General features: G+C 41.5%; 1 protein-coding gene across 1 annotated transcript in view; it reads right to left on the reverse strand.

Moving 5' to 3' along the window:
• Positions 1-3,229, reverse strand: part of ROBO1 (roundabout guidance receptor 1) — a 1,605,434-nt gene extending 1,602,205 nt beyond the window's left edge. The window contains exon 1 of the mRNA XM_077480101.1: positions 2,971-3,229. The gene's annotated coding sequence lies outside the window, so the exon portion shown is untranslated. The remainder of the gene's footprint in view (positions 1-2,970) is intronic.
• Positions 3,230-17,246: the final 14,017 nt, after the last annotated feature.

Raw genomic sequence — 17,246 nt, forward strand, 5'->3', positions numbered from 1 at the left:
TACTTTACACAAAAAGATGATATTGTTTTTGCTGTCTTTTCAGCTCATGGAAAGTGATATAGATATTACATTTCTAACAGGATCAACAGGTATTTTCTGTACTTGCTAAAAATATTCTTAGCTTGAAAAATTAAAATAAATTAAGCCACCATACCTTTTTGTTTTGGGGTTTAGATACACTTTAAGACAACTTTAGTGCAAAGATCACCAGATTTCTATACAAACGTGGTGGTTCAACTTTTCAGCATAAAAAACAAAAACAAAAAAAAAAAACACAAAAGCTTTACTTATCCTTTAAAAAAGGCTCTTAGGAGTATTGTTCCTTACTGTCTTTGTACTAATTGCAGAGAGAACAATAATTGCAATTACAGAATCCAAACGCATTGCCATCTGTTGGTGAAACAAGGTATTGCTAAGCAAGATCATAATATACAGTGTTTGTTTCTGTTATGAAATATGGTATTCCTAAGCAATATGGTAATACATTTATGTGGAAGGCAATGTGAACTTATTCTTCATCCTCCATGAACATCAAACACCAGAATGGGGGGATTTAGTAGATTGTTTTGTTGGGGCTGGAGGAGATTGAGGCCCCCTCCATATTAGAGGAATTTCAACCAAAAAAAAAAATAATTGTTTTTTTTTGCTCTTTAAACCCATCTCTGGCAAATGACCCTCATCCATTTCTCCCTGCCACCACACTAACACCAATTGGCATTTTTTTTTTCTAACTGCAGGGTAAGAAAACTTTCTCACAAAGTTTCCTTACCCATTTGCCCCCACCAAATCACTACGTCTGTCACAGGCACCACTTTTTGGAGAAGGGACCAGTGATGCATTGCTGCAGTCTGTGTTCATATCTGTTCTTGTCCTCTTTCCATGACGTCATCATGCTGTGTAGTCCTGTGGAGCCTCAGAGGACCCCAATACTGGACATCCAATAGTAAGATTCCACATCACCCAGGCTACATAGTTACATAGTTAGTAAGGTTGAATAAAGACACCAGTCCATCCAGTTCAACCTGAGTGAGTGTCTACAATTGTCCCTATCCATGTACATTGCACACTCACATCGGTCCCTACCCTCAAGGATTCAACAATCCAAGGTCCCCATTCATATACTAGGGCCAATTTGGGACAGAAGCCAATTAACCTACCTGCATGTCTTTGGAGTGTGGGAGGAAACCGGAGTACCCAGAGGAAACCCACGCAGGCACAGGGAGAACATGCAAACTCCAGGCAGGTAGTGTCATGGTTGGGATTCAAACCAGCGACCCTTTTTACTGCTAGGTGATACCCACTACACCACTGTGCCGCTGTGACATTGGCAACCAAAGAAAGATGCCCGGAAAAGAGAAAACTTGGGACCTAGTGTATTTTGGTTTTGTCAAGTATGTTTTTTTTTTGTGGGAGAGGTTATTATTTGCGGGCAAAGATCGTTGCTTATCTGGAGCAGAGCTTTAAATTTAATATAAGTGCATAGGTACTTTACAAAAACTCACAATATCAAATTTGGTGTCAAAACATTACATACAATTTGTAATTAAAACCAAAATGGGGGTTTTTGCCTAATGGCAAATGACCGCTCTCAATTCTCCATGTTACTTACAATAAAACAAACAAGTCGGGGTTTTGCATTAAACACCACTGACCAAAACCTGACTGCAGGGCTGCATTATCTAGACACAGCAGGATGGGTTTCTAAGCCAGAAAGCTCAGCTGCTTATTATAGAGGTTAAATTTTATAGCTACAGGTACCAATGGTTCCAGGAAAGTCTCCATTACCCTTTCTGCTTGCCCAGATCCCTGCAGAGAGACGCAAAGGTCTCTCATTCAGCTTTTGACTGTGAAAGTCTTGCAGAGTTCTCAGTGACTCCCTCAGTACACAGGAGGAACAGTTGGGGAGGTGCGGACTCCGCTTAGCCTCACATTCTGCCAGGGAGCACTGCAGATAATTGCACAGTTGGTATTCTGAGCACTGCACACACATAGAGAATCTTCTCATCCTTAATGCTCAGTCTTTCACCTTCTTTTCAGTAAATCTTGCAAAATCATTTTAACAATACAGCTAGCCTCGTTGTATAAATGCAAAGCAGCACAAGTCCTGTCTTACAAAGCAAGATATCTTAACGCGGCTGTCCTGTTCTAGCGTGAAAATCAGCACCCTTCTAATTTATTGGGAACACTCTTTCACCCCTATAGTACTTGAATCTGTAATGCATGAGTAAAATACAAGACTATTTCTTCGGAACGGAGGTGTCCCTTAAATCAAAAAGAGTTCTGCATAGATCTGCTTAATAAACTGAATCAGTGTATCAATTTTATGGACATTTACTACCTTGAATGCCTATTATAAGAAATACAATGGTGGGCGGTATTAAGTGTTAAACAGATCAATACCATCGGGGGGGGGGGGGGGGGGTGCTCAAAGAAGTACTGTGCTCTGTCAATAGAATACAATGCAGTCTCTTCACCTAAACTTCTCCAGACATGCTTACTACAAATAATTTGTTGACACAAACCGTACACACGACCAATAAGAAATGCTTAGCATCAACTGCAAAAGTTACACTGTATTCCTTAAAAAGCCATGTGTAAAGTACAACAGCCCACATCAACCAACCAAAAATTGTCTTTCATTGTGTTGACTGCTCTGAAATGATGAAACATGACATCTGATTGGTTGGCTATTGCTTTGCAGATCACCACTACCTTAACAGTTATAAACATAATGCATTCTGCACAAGCGTTTTAAATATCCAAATCCTGTCCAAAAACCTATTTTTGCTTAAGCATTTATAAACGGTAGCAGGACATGTATACAGCAAACTAAAAATCATTTTAATAAGAAAGTGTTTTTTTTCTATCAATGCCTGAGATTATTAAAGTTGCTCTCATAGAATACAGTGCCAATAATGTAACCTCAGGTACATCCAGATAAATCACACTCTTGTCTGGTTTGAAACTTACCTTCTCTGATGATATTGCTTTCACAAGTCTGTCATTTCCATTATTTACGCAGAAATGCATGCAACTTTCACACAAGACCTTTTTGGCTTAAGGGACAAAATGACAGCCCCGGCGAGTTCAGGACTTTGAAAAGGAGATCAGCAAAAGAGGTTTTCTTGCCAGTATCTGTCCAGTGGAATTCAAATCCTTTCTTCGGTGCAGAATTGTGACCCGTTATCTGTATTACTATTAATGCGGAGAGCACAAGCCATTGAATACAAATAGAGCCATGCAGCAGCTTTGCCTGTGTCTGTGATAGGATGCCGGGTCCTACTGCCTCTTGGCTCTCATAGAATTGCAAAGCAGTACAAAGCCAAGCATCTTTTTTTTTTTTTTCTGAAGGGGGTAGGGAGAGTGTTGTATAGAATAGGGATGCTCACATGTTACAAGGAATTCACAATCCCTGTTCAATAATGTAGCTCACAATCATTGAGTGTATAAATGTATATTCATCTGCAAATATGTACATTTTATTTTATGCATCATTTACCTTATGTCATTCGGCAAAAACAGCTTATGTATTTTTTTGTTCCTGTGCCAGGAATATGTATTTTATATTAGTGGAAATAAAATCGGTCTTCATAAGAACTTTCTATGGTACACATTTTACAAAGAGAAGTTTGCAGCTAGCTTTAATTAGAGAAATCAGCAGGATGCTTCTGATATCATTTCTTTATTGCGGTTAATAAAATAAACACAATGCTGGCCTTAGATCTGTTAGAGTTTATTACACTTGTGCATTTGGATTTTACTCAGTAATGCACAGATGTGTATGAAAAGTGATCAGTCATTGATTAGTTTTCATTACACCTAACTGCAGAACGCTGGTATATTATTTAAGATGGCCTGGGCTTTGTACTTTCAGGCTCATTTTGTTTGAAACTCTCAAAGTAAACACTGGGGGTTATTTACTAATGTAAAATCCACTTGGCACTGAAAATGCACTTGGAAGTAAAGTCGCTGTAGATCCGAGGGGGACATGCAAGAAAAATAAAAAAACAGATTTTTAGCTTGCACATGATTGGATGATAAAATCAGCAGAGCTTCCACTCATTTCAGATCTACCCCTTAGATTTAGAGTGACTGCACTTTTAAGTGCACTTGTAGTGAAAAGTGGATTTGTCTTTCGTAAATAACCCCCATTGTGTTAAGGTAATATGGCAATATTGAGGGTATCACTGTTGAACTCTCCTTTTGAAAATGCTACTTGCCTAACAGGTTTTCCAACCCCGAGGCTTCAATACCAACTAACAGATCTTAAACTAAAATGCAATCAAAAAGTAAAATTTTCTTTGTGGGGATACTTAGGCCCCTTTCACACTGGAGCGGTGCGGGTGTCGGCGGTAAAGCACCGCTATTTCTAGCGGCGCTTTACCGTTGTCTTAGCAGCGGTATGCTGCCGCTAGCGGGGTGGGTTTAACCCCTGCTAGCGGCTGAAAAAGGGTTAAAACCGCCCAGAAAGCGCCACTGCAGCGGTGCTTTGCTGGCGGTATAGCCGTGTTGCCCTATTGATTTCAATTTGTAGGAGCGGTTTAGGAGCGGTGAATACACCGCTCCTTCACTGCTCCAAAGATGTGGCTAGCAGGACTTTTTTCACCGTCCTGCCAGCGCACCGCTCCAGTGTGAAAGCCCTCTGGCCAGATAGAGCTCAGAGGTTAGGAATTTCTAACCTATAATACATATAACTAAGTAGTGCATAGAGTACAGATGACAGGGGTATGTAAGTTACACCATATGGTAGATTGTGCAATGACAAAGATTTTATAATATAGCACCTGTCAGGAGCGTTTATCATTGACATTCTCGTTGTCTGTCTGTCAGCCTGCAAGGTGATCAATGTGGCCAGTCTCTGGGTGGAGAAAAAAATTGACTTAAGATCCAATCCTGCAGTGTCATGCTTGTGATAGCGTGTGTAATACCTGATCAAGCTCCCTGTTTGTCTGCCCTGCTAGATTAGCTTACTTTGTTGATAACCTTGGGTCGAAAATCGACTATTCTCTGAATTCCGCCTACTTTTTGACTTCAGACATTGAGTATTCTGAACCTTGCCGGTCTGCCAACCACAAGTAGCTGTTTGCTTTGCTCAGTTCCTGTATGCCTAGGCATGGTGGCTGACCACTTGCGTTAGGGGTAAACATGACAGTATGACATGGCATGACAGCACTCTTTACATTTCTGATCAATGAAAGAAAAAATGGGCAGGTGTCAATGGACAGTGGGTGTAAAAAATGCCCAAGCAGAATGCACATGAACTGGACTTCCAATATGGCCATGTAAGCTGGGAGCTCCGCACTGCTCGAGCCAGCAAGCCGCCCTAGCCCTAGATCCAGGCTAGCAGGACACCCGCAGACAGCGGAAACCAATCGGGGAACACCCCCACAGAATTTACATGCCAGGCAGCTCAATCCACCCTGACCCGGGACCGCAATTTTCGGACGAGGGATCCCAGGCCGAATCCAAGATGGCGGCCATGTCTCCATGTTTTCCATCCATATAGATGGAAAACTTATATCAAGCAAACTTCCCTCCAATGTATCACAAATTGGAAAACGATCTCCAGACCTGGTCGCTTCACAACATTTCCTGGTTAGGAAAAATACACTCTACCAAAATTACTCTTCTCCCTAGACTCCTCTACCTATTTAGAGCTCTCCCTGTAGCAATTAGAAAAGATCATCTTAAGGCTTTTCAGGGGAGGATAATAAAATAAATCTAGGGAAAAAAGGATACAGATTGGCCAGATGCATTCTTTACAGCCCAAAAACATGGGGAGGGTTAGGCCTCCCTGACCTCCATAAATACTACCAAGACTAGGCTAGACTTGCCCAACTCTCGACGGTCTATTTTAGAGGAGAGAAACCTAACTTGATTAATATAGAGAGACAGGCGGTTCCAACATATACACTAGACTTCTTATTGTGGTGTCCCCGTAAATCCAGACCCCCAATAATGTCCCCCATGCTATCCAATTCCATTAAGTTATGGGATGACATGATAGAGCTCCCCTCTCTGACATCAAATACATGTCCATTAGCCCACATTTTCCACAACCCCCTCTTCAAACCAGGCACAGATATCAAATTATTCCAATGGTGGCTAGATAAAGGAATGTATCATATTGGACACTACTTCTCTACCTCTGGACCGATCTCGCTGAAACATTGTGTTGAGCACTTAGAACTTCCAGATTCAGAAAAATGTAGATACCTCCAGATCTCTCACTTTCTACACTCTATATGGAAAAACAAACCCAATCCCCCAGAAATTACACTTTATGAGCATTGGCGTGGCCAGGCAATGGGGCAGAGGGGAGGTATATCTATAATATACACGTCTCTATCACAATCCACCTCCAAATTTCCATACATGGAAGCTTGGGAAAGAGACTTGCAGGAAACATGGGACCTGGAGGAATGGCACAAAATGGGATTGAGAGCTTCTACAGGTATTGTGAATATTTATCTGATAGAAGCAAACCTGAAAGTGTTTACAAGATGGTACCTGGTACCCGCTAGATTAGCATTGATGTTTCTCTCTTCTTCACCTTTATGTTTTAGAGACTGTCAAGCCCAGGGTTCCATGCTCCACATATGGTGGAATTGTCCAAGAATCAGAGGATTTTGGAACAAAATGTTTAATCTTATCAGGAGAATCATAGGCCTCTCCGTTCCTGGAATCCCCCCAAATAGCGCTACTGAATGGTCACATTCCCAAGATCTGTAAGAATTCTCGTAAATTAATTTCATTCATGTTTATGGGAGCAAAAATCACTATTGCCAAGGCCTGGAAGCAACCAACGGTCTCGCTCTCGACCGCCAAGAGGAAAATCTCTTGGCTCCTGTTTCCAGGAAAAAATGGTTAGCAAAATAACGGACTCTGCCAAATCATTTGAGGCTATATGGGAACCGTGGGCTAGGCACATAGGCCCTTATGCCTGGAGTCAGCATTATATGAATAAGCAATCAAGTTTTGAGTATTGGCAACCCCCCCCCCCTTACCCTCTCTCTCTTATTTCCTCTCCTTCCTCTGTTATTCTCTTCTATTAATATAAAAAAGCCTAAGTTGGTCTCCAAAGGTACTCCAGCAAACGTTAAATAGAGTATGTATATACACCATCAACATATTCGCAGGATCTCTCAATCACTTGATAAAATTTCTCAGGGTACTTCCTGCTTAACAAAAGATGGTAACAGAAAAGAGCAGGTTACTCTCTCATGGATGCTCATGCTACTTGGGAAAATTATGTTATTCCCAAAAGGTGAGCCGTTGTTCTGGCATATAGTGTCCTGCCGTCGGATACTGTCCACCCCGTACTGCGCATGCGCAGCACTTGCGCAGTATGGAGCAGAAGAAGCTTTGGAAAATCTCTGAAGATGAACGGTGCCTGCGCCGTGAGTCGAGGGGGAACCCCCACCATCCAAGCGGACATAGGGCTGGCAAAATTAGAGGGCCCCTCGTGGGCTCGCTTCACTCGCCACGCTTCGGGCATGGCCTCGCTGCGCTCAGCTCTTTTTATTTCAACTCTATGTCCACTTGGATGGTGGAGCTAGAACCTGGACTCACGGCGCAGGCGCCATTAATCTTCGGCAACTTTCGGAATCTGTGTGTGCTGTACACAAAGGACACTATCCAATGGGGGACTCTATATGATAGGACACTGGGTCCGGGTCCCAATAGAGCACTCATTCTAATTACAGATTTTGTCGGTCCATGACACAGTATGTTCCCATGAGGGGTGTCAGGCTTGACGACCATATTTAGTGCACTTATGTTATGTACCCTTGTTCAGTAGAAACTCAGGAAGAATCCGCTCTGGAGGGTTTATACTTTGTCGAGTGAGATTCATTTATCATGTTGTATTTACCTGTTTTTTATAGGCTAAATGTGAAACAAATGTATTTCATTGAAAAAAAAAAAATGCCCAAGCATTGGTGGTCAGCGTCTGGAAAAAACAGCTCACGTGCCAGTGGATGGTGGGAGCAAAAATATCCCATCGTCAGTGTCAGTGGGAAGAAAAAAAACATAATTGACATCAGCATCATTGGGAAGAAAAATAACATCAGTGGTCAGAGAGAACCCCCCCCCTTCAACATTGGTGGTCAGTGGAAGGAACACTTCCCTCAGCATTGGTGGTCAATGGAATGAATAATTCATATCACAACATTTGGGGTCAGTGAAAGGAAGAATGCATCCCCCCCCAGCACTGGTGTTCAGGTGGGCCAAGAATCCCGCTTGGAATTTGGGACCAGCAGGGGCAAAAATTCCCCTCAGCATTGGTGTTAAACTGAGGAATAAATCCCTCTAGCTGTTCAAAGGGGGCAAGAATCCTACCCCTCGGCACTGTTGTTTAGTGGGGATAGATTTAGACCTTTTTTTTTCATTGTGAATGGGTAGGAATGGGTAGGAATGGGTAGGAATGGGTAGGAAAGGGTAGGGTGGGAGGGAGTGGGATTTTTTTTTTTTTTGGACAGAGATGGGCTTTAAGTGTGTCCACTCTGAATTACCATAGGGAGGAAACTGCTGACTAAAGGCATGTCAAAAAAGAATTGAACAAGTACAAATATAAATCATCAAGGTATGCTAGCCTTTCAGAGTCGCACAATGAACCCAATGACTAAACCTCGCAAGTGATATATTGATAACTAATGCAGGGTTGGATGGGTCAGTGATGATTGGAACCACCATTTCAAGCAGAAACATCATAAATTATTAGACATGTGCAGAGTAAAATATTTCATTTCGGAATTTCGTTTTCGTCCGAAAACGTAATTTATTTAGTTACTCTCGAAATTCGTTTTTATTTATTTCGTTTTTCGTTCAAAAATTGCATTTGTTCGAAAATCCACATGAATTACGGTCGAATCTGTCTTGGAAGGCTTATGGTGTCTGTCGAATGTATAAAGAAGATTCGACAGAGCTAACTATATAGCATACTTTAGAACCCTATTAAAGTCTATGGGACTCCAACGTTCAAAATCTAAAGTGCTAATTTTAAAGGCTAATTTGCAAGTTACTGTCCTATAAAGTGTTTGGGGACCCGGGTCCTGCCCCTGGGGACATGTATCAATGCAAAAAAAAGTTTTAAAAACGTCCGTTTTTTCGGGAGCAGTTATTTTAATAATGATTAAAGTGAAACAATAAAAGTGTAATATTCCTTTAAATTTCGTAGGGGGGGTTGTCTATAGTGTGCCTGTGAAGGGGCGCATGTTTCCCGTGCTTAGAACTGTCCCTACACAAAGTGTCATTTATGCAGGAAAAAAAGTCCTTTAAAATCACTCGCAGCTATAATGAATTGTCGGCTCCCGTAATACAGAGAACACTCATTGAAAGTCATTGATAAAAAAATAAATAAATACATTTAAAAAAAAGCGTGGGGGTCCCCCAAATTCAATTACCAGGCCCTTCAGGTCTGGTATGGATATTAAGGAGAACCCTGCCTCAAATTTAAGAAAAAATTTGACGTGGGGTTCCCCCTAAATATCCATAACCAGACCCTTCAGGTCTGGTATGGATATTAAGGGGAACCCCGCGTCAAATTTTAAAAAAAATTGACGTGGGGTTCCCCCTAAAAATCCATACCAGACCCTTTATCCGAGCACGCAACCTGGCAGGCCGCAGGAAAAGAGGGGGGGATGAGAGAGCGGCCCCCCCTCCCTCCTGAACCGTACCAGGCCACATGCCCTCAACATTGGGAGGATGCTTTGGGGGTCCGTGACCCCTCAAAGCACCTTGTCCCCATGTTGATGAGGACAAGGGCCTCATCCCCACAACCCTGGCCGGTGGTTGTGGAGGTCTGCGGGCGGGGGGCTTATCAGAATCTGGAAGCCCCCTTTAACAAGGGGACCCCCAGATCCCGCCCCCCCCCTGTTTGAAATGGTAAGAGGGTACAAAAGTACCCCTACCATTTCACAAAGAAAGTGTAAAAAATGGTTAAATAAAACAAACACACTTTTGAAAAATTCCTTTATTAAAAATAAAAAAATAAAAAAAAGATTCCAGTGGCGGTAATCCACTCTTGCTATCCAGCGACGGACGGTCATCTCTCCAGCGATGTCTCATGTCATCCAGCGCAGCGATCCTCCATCCTTCTTCTGTCTCCTCCACGGAGACACTGCAGGCATTCCGGCGGCTGACGTTTCTTATATACGGAGGGCGGGGCCACCGGTCACCTGACCCCGCCCCCCTCTGACGCAAGGGGAAACCCGGGGTTCCCTGTGACGTATGGGTGACCCCGCCCCCCTCTGATGTAACGGAAACCTGCCTGTGTTACATCAGAGGGGTGCGGGTCACCCCTACGTCACAGGGAACCCCGGGTTTCCCCTTGCGTCAGAGGGAGGCGGGGTCAGGTGACGGGTGGCCCTGCCCTCCGTATATAAGAAACGTCAGCCGCCGGAATGCCTGCAGTGTCTCCGTGGAGGAGACAGAAGAAGGATGTATTCGCTGCGCTGGATGACATGAGACATCGCTGGAGAGATGACCGTCTGTCGCTGGATAGCAAGAGTGGATTACCGCCGCTGGAATCTTTTTTTTATTTTTTTATTTTTAATAAAGGAATTTTTCAAAAGTGTGTTTGTTTTATTTAACCATTTTTTACACTTTCTTTGTGAAATGGTAGGGGTACTTTTGTACCCCCTTACCATTTCAAACAGGGGGGGGCCGGGATCTGGGGGTCCCCTTGTTAAAGGGGGCTTCCAGATTCTGATAAGCCCCCCGCCCGCAGACCTCCACAACCACCGGCCAGGGTTGTGGGGATGAGGCCCTTGTCCTCATCAACATGGGGACAAGGTGCTTTGAGGGGTCACGGACCCCCAAAGCATCCTCCCAATGTTGAGGGCATGTGGCCTGGTACGGTTCAGGAGGGAGGGGGGGCCGCTCTCTCGTCCCCCCCTCTTTTCCTGCGGCCTGCCAGGTTGCGTGCTCGGATAAAGGGTCTGGTATGGATTTTTAGGGGGACCCCCACGTCAATTTTTTTTTAAATTTGATGCGGGGTTCCCCTTAATATCCATACCAGACCTGAAGGGTCTGGTTATGGATATTTAGGGGAAACCCCACGTCAAATTTTTTCTTAAATTTGAGGCAGGGTTCCCCTTAATATCCATACCAGACCTGAAGGGCCTGGTAATTGAATTTGGGGGACCCCCACGCTTTTTTTTAAATTTATTTATTTATTTTTTTATCAATGACTTTCAATGAGTGTTCTCTGTATTACGGAGCCGACAATTCATAATAGCTGCGAGTGATTTTAAAGGACTTTTTTTCCTGCATAAATGACACTTTGTGCAGGGACAATTCTAAGCACGGGAAACATGCGCCCCTTCACAGGCATACTATAGACAACCCCCCCCCCCCTACGAAATTTAAAGGAATATTACACTTTTATTGCTTCACTTTAATCATTATTAAAATCACTGCTCCCGAAAAAACGGCCGTTTTTAAAACTTTTTTTTGCATTGATACATGTCCCCTGGGGCAGGACCCGGGTCCCCAAACACTTTTTAGGACAGTAACTTGCAGAATCTTTTCTCTCTGTCAAATCTTTTTTCTCTGTCGAATATTTTCTCTATATAATCTTGGACTAATAGAGGTAAGGTTAAGCACATTCGACCACAGGTTCTATAGACACAGATTGTTGTCAGAGTCATGTCGAATCTCCTATTCTATATCGAACTGTTGTAACAATGAAAACGAAAATAAAGCATTTATTTATGTCGGATCTTTCGTTTTTCGGATTTTGTGCTTTCGTTATCGTTTGTCAAAACGAAAACGAAAATAGCTGAAATTCGGACGAAAATGCATTCGGACGAAAACGAATGCACATGTCTATAAATTATGCACATGCGTTTATTGTGGTCACTATGGGTATATCTGTACTTACACATTGTGTTATTTCTAACACACCATGCAGTATAACTGTTTTACTTTTACATATTTTTTTTACAATATCCTTTAAAGCCTAAAACCATGTGCAGCCAAACCCATTCTGTGCCCCATGGCTACACATACACAGAAGGGTGGGAATGACCATATGGGATTATGTTGTCCCCTCATCACTTGTATTATCCCCTTAAAGTCCAATCCATTGCATGCAGTTACAGCACGGCCCCATTCAGTTGATTTGCATGCGTTTGACATGTGGTACTGCCCATCAGACATGACAGCAAGGATACAGCTTATTGCTCTGCAATGCAAAGCATTGCACCTACATCATACGGACACCCCTGTCCACTGCCTCGGCAGATTAAAAGGGAGTAGCTGATGGGAGGTAAAAAGCTGTGTCTTTTTACCCCCCCCCCAACGACAAGTGTAAATGAGACCTCCTTAGCAGTACAAAGCAAAGCAACACTCTGTTGTTAAGAGAGGGAATGCAGTGGCATCACAACATTTCATGTCCATTGGGTAGCTATCTTGTGTTAATAGCTTCCATATTGTCTTGTAAATGTATTTGTGCAAGGTTTGTTTTATATGTTGATGAGTAAAAATTGTATTAATACCTGATCCTGCCACTTTCTACTTACTCTAATTTTTTTTTTTTTTTGCATAACTCCAATTCGGTGGTTGTCACAGAAAGTTTTTCTTTTTCTCCAATCTACTGCATTCATTGCACAGCTGGCTGATTAACAAGTACTCTGACTATTTTGCAGCTGAGACTGGGATTTCTGTAAATGGAAATTGTCCTGGACAGCATGGCCAGTACATATTGGATCTACTTTTAGGATCAACAGGTAATATAACTGTTACAAGAAGGGCTCATGAAAACAAAAACTGCTGTGTAAATACTAATGATGAACTAATTTATATATGTGGTTTTTTTAAATTGCGTCCATAGTTCTCCAGAGATGATTCAGCTTTGCCCTGCCTCCACCTACAACAACAAATCAAAGCAGTATTGATCTAATGCATACTGATTACAGCAAGAAACAAGTGATCTACTGCTGTTGAGGTAAAATTACATATATAAACTATATTGGCAAAAGTACAAAAGTATTGGGACACTTGCCTTTACACACATTCAAACTTTATTGACCTCCCAGTCTTCGCCCATAGGGTTCGATATTGCGTTGGACAACCTTTGCATCTATAACAGCTTAAAACCTTCTGGGAAGACTGTCCACAAGGTTTAGGAGTGTGTCTATGGGAATGTTTGACCATTCTTCCAGATGCACATTTGTGAGGTCAGACACTGATGTGGACAAGAAGGCCTGGCTCGCAGTTTCCGCTCTAATTTATCCCAAAGGTGTTCTATCAGGTTGAGGTCAGGACTCTGTGCAGGCCAATCAAGTTTCTCTACTCCAAACTCACTTATCCATGTCTTTATGGACCTTGTTTGTGCTCTGATGCACAGTCATGTTAGAACAGGAAGGGGCCATCCCCAAACTGTTCCCACAATGTTGGGAGCATGAAATTGTCCAAAATGTCTTGATATGCTGACACCTTAAAGTGGTGTTCCCATTATAAAAAAAAAACTAATAATTAAAATTCAGCAGCTACAAATACTGCAGCTGCTGACTTTTAATAATTGGACACTTCTCTGTCCCAGGGTACCGCTCGTCTCTCCCTCCCTTTGGCGGCGCCGCCATTGGAACTGTGGGTGCCTGGCTGTGGCTTCACAGCCGGGCACGCACTGCGCATGCGTGAGCGGTGTCGGCTCAGCTCTGCCCCCGCCCTCTTATCAATCATCTGGAACATGTGACAGGTCCCAGATGATTGACTAGAGGGCGGGGCAGAGCTGAGCCCTTCCTCTGCCGAGAGGAAGTGGTGTCAAGAGCCCAGGCACTGAAGGGGGCAGACTACGAGCGACCCCCTAGCAACAGCCATTTAGAAGTGAGTAAAAAAAAAAAAAAAATTCCAAATGATTTGTTTTATTTATTTTTTAGGCCCATTCATTATTTTTTTATTTTTTGGGTGGAACACCACTTTAAGAGTCCCCTTCACTGGAACTAAGGGGCCAAGCACAACCCCTGAAAAACAACCCCACACCATAATCTCCCGTCCACCAAAGTATTTGGACCAGTGCATAAAGAAAATAAACATTTATCAACATTTGATAACAGATTAAAGCCCTATATGTCCTTAAAAATGTATACTTTAGGGTAAACAACAAAAAATATATGGTATAGGGTGGGGAACTGAGACTCTTCCTAAATGGAAAAAAAAAAGCTTTAGTAAAGACTGTCTCTACTCGATTACCAAATCTCCCTCAATGTAATAAAGGTGGAGTTTTGCAGAACCCCAGCTAGTAACATCTTTTCTTATAGTACCAATGCAACCTACTGCTCAAAACCCCACAATCTTTCTATCGTGTGATGGTTGATGGAGCTCCTCATGGGATGAACAGACAAGTTGGCCTCATTTCACTGGCATCACCCTGTATATATCCGAAGATTAAGACATCATTGGTGGGCCATTGACTTGTTTGTTCTAGGTGTAATACTTGGCTAGTATCAAAAATTTAAATTTCAACACCCAGCTGCAGCGATGTCAAAAAACACAGTGCTAACAAGATTTCAGAAATTATTATTTTGACGGCAATATAACAGGGTTTTAATAAGTAAGAACTGTCTTCATTGTCTATAGTAGCAAATTAAATGGGCCAGTTTATAAATAAATAGCACCATAAATGTGCACATCAATATCTGGGTCCTTTTTAAGCAGGGTTGTTTTGCCATTTTTTGGTTCACACATCTGATTCCCTAGGTGATTGTTTTCAGTATTTGTCCTACTGAATATCCACAACCTTCACTGAAGGAGCTTTCTTCTAGGTTTCTTCATGCTGTTGTATGGAGGCAGTGTTTACCTCTATCTCAAAATTGTAGTTATCTGGCTCTAATGCTAACTTATTGCCTTCTTTTTACTGACCCAGAACAAAAATGCAAATCAGGAAATACAGAAAATGGTACTAGCTTTTTCTGCATGCACGTTTCAAGTAAAGGCCTCAAAGTACGAAAGCGTGGGGGTCAGCAGGACAGCTAGAAAACGTGCTTTTTCACAAGGAGCGTTAGTGGTGGCAGCTAATGTGCCTTTCGTACACATGTTTTCCTTTTATGTCAATCCCTGCTGAAATTCTGTTTGGATCTGTCCATGGTCCTGAACCATTACTGTACAATTGTGAGCACAATTCTCCTTTCCTTCAATCCAAACTATACTGTTAGAATTAATATAAGAAGCTGAGCTGCATTCAGACAGAGCCCTACCATTTATTTTTTTTGTGGCTGAAGTTTGTATGCTGTTCCTCTGCGTCTGTTGATCACTCTCACAGTCTATTACCCTCAGCAGGGCTCCTTACTGAATGAACATTGAGGCTCATGTTATACTTCATTCTGTTCAATGAAGTCTGGCCAATGTGAATTACACATAGATATCTTTGTCCTCATAAAACAGGGTATGAATACATTCACAAGACATATTATACAGCACCTTCTGACCAGGGTATCAATATTCAAAATACATCTCTGCCTATGCAGACATTAACCTGTCCTTAGACACCGGGTCTGCCAATAATGATCTCCTCCTAAAAATGCTAGCTTTCAATTAATTTCTTATTTCAATACTCTCATTGATTGACTTTCTAAGAGATTGAGAATGACAGCTTTATATATTTCTCTGATAACAGGTGTCCTTTAAGTATATATATATATATATATATATATATATATATATGTGTGTGTATATATATATATATATATATATATATATATATATATATATATATATATATATATATATATATATATATATATATTTATATATTTATATATATATATATATATTTATATTTATTTATTTATTATATATTATTTATTTATTATTTATGATATACATATAAATATGAACACTACATGATATGAAATGCTGCAACTTTTTTAAGGATGCCACCATTCCTTACATAGGTGGTGAAAAAGTATCTCCATTCACCTGTGGGGAATCAAGAACTACACTTTGACAACCTCTCCTATTTTGCCACATGGTGAAAAAGATTGTCAAGATTTTCCAAGGTACCAAAAATCTCTTGATTAAGAATGAGCGGAGTGATTTCCGTAAAATTGGTTTTGCAGAATTGGTTGTTAGATGTTTAATCTTACTTTATTTTACTGTCTGTTGTTTTCTTTTTGGAAATCAAATGTAAAACGAGGCTCATAAGAGTTAATTTTTGTATAAGAACAAGACCAAAATAGTTACTGGAGCTTCCGTAGCCCTGATGGGCCACTTAAAGCCCACTGTTCCCTTAAAAAAAAAAAAAAAAAAGCAACCTTAACCAATGAAAGACCAGGCCTATTCTGACATATCCTATAAGTAAAAATCTGTATTTTTTTTCTAGAAAAGCAACTAAATATATATTAGCAGAGGCCCTAGAGATTAAATAGTGGTTGTTGTTTTTTTTATGGCACACTGTATTTGTACAATTGCATAGCAGTTTTTATTATTATTTATTTTGTTAGAAAGTTTTTGTTTTTACACTGTTCCTTTAGCTTTTTAGTTTTTTTTATCACTTTTATTCCTATCACAAGAAATGAGAAATTACAACATCCTTTGTGATAAAAAAAAAAGCAAGACAGGTCCTCTTTAGAAGACATCTCAGGTTGAAAAGACTCCATATTTTCCCTCAACTCTTAAATGAGATAAAGAAAAAAATGATCTCATGCTGAAAAAAAATGGCAGTGTTTATATCTGCCCTAATCAGAAGTGACGAAAATGCTCATTGCTTCCGGTCTCCTAGACCGCATAGGTGATCAAAGATGATCTGGTCTCTGAACACCTCTATTGTAAGCTGGCACGACTGCTGGATTGCATCCTAGGCTTCGCACTGGGATGGGAGAGCCTGGAGAGGCATCAGATGGCGGAGGGAGGATCCACTAGGATTGCTTTTACTTTGTAGAGCAGGGATATGCAATTAGCAGACCTCCAGCTGTTGCAGAACTACAACTCCCATGAGGCACAGCAAGATTCTGACAGCCACAAGCATGACACCCAGAGGCAGAGGCATGCTGGGACTTGTAGTTTTGCAACAGCTGGAGGTCCGCTAATTGCATATCCCAGTTGTAGAGGAACGCCAGCTGAAGAAAGCGATACCAGGGTTATGGCTGACAGCTGTCGCCATACTCCTGGTATAACCACTTGAATTCAATCACGTACATGATTTGGTGGCAAGCATTAAAATTGCCCTCCTCAATGACTCCAACACACTTTGCCAAATTGATGAAAGTTTGCAGAAAATCTCCCACTTTCATGGAAAGGAAAAT

This window comes from Lithobates pipiens, unplaced genomic scaffold (assembly GCF_037356315.1).
Source record: "Lithobates pipiens isolate NorthernLeopardFrog02 unplaced genomic scaffold, aLitPip1_a1.2 Scaffold_16, whole genome shotgun sequence".
Classification (NCBI taxonomy): domain Eukaryota; kingdom Metazoa; phylum Chordata; class Amphibia; order Anura; family Ranidae; genus Lithobates; species Lithobates pipiens.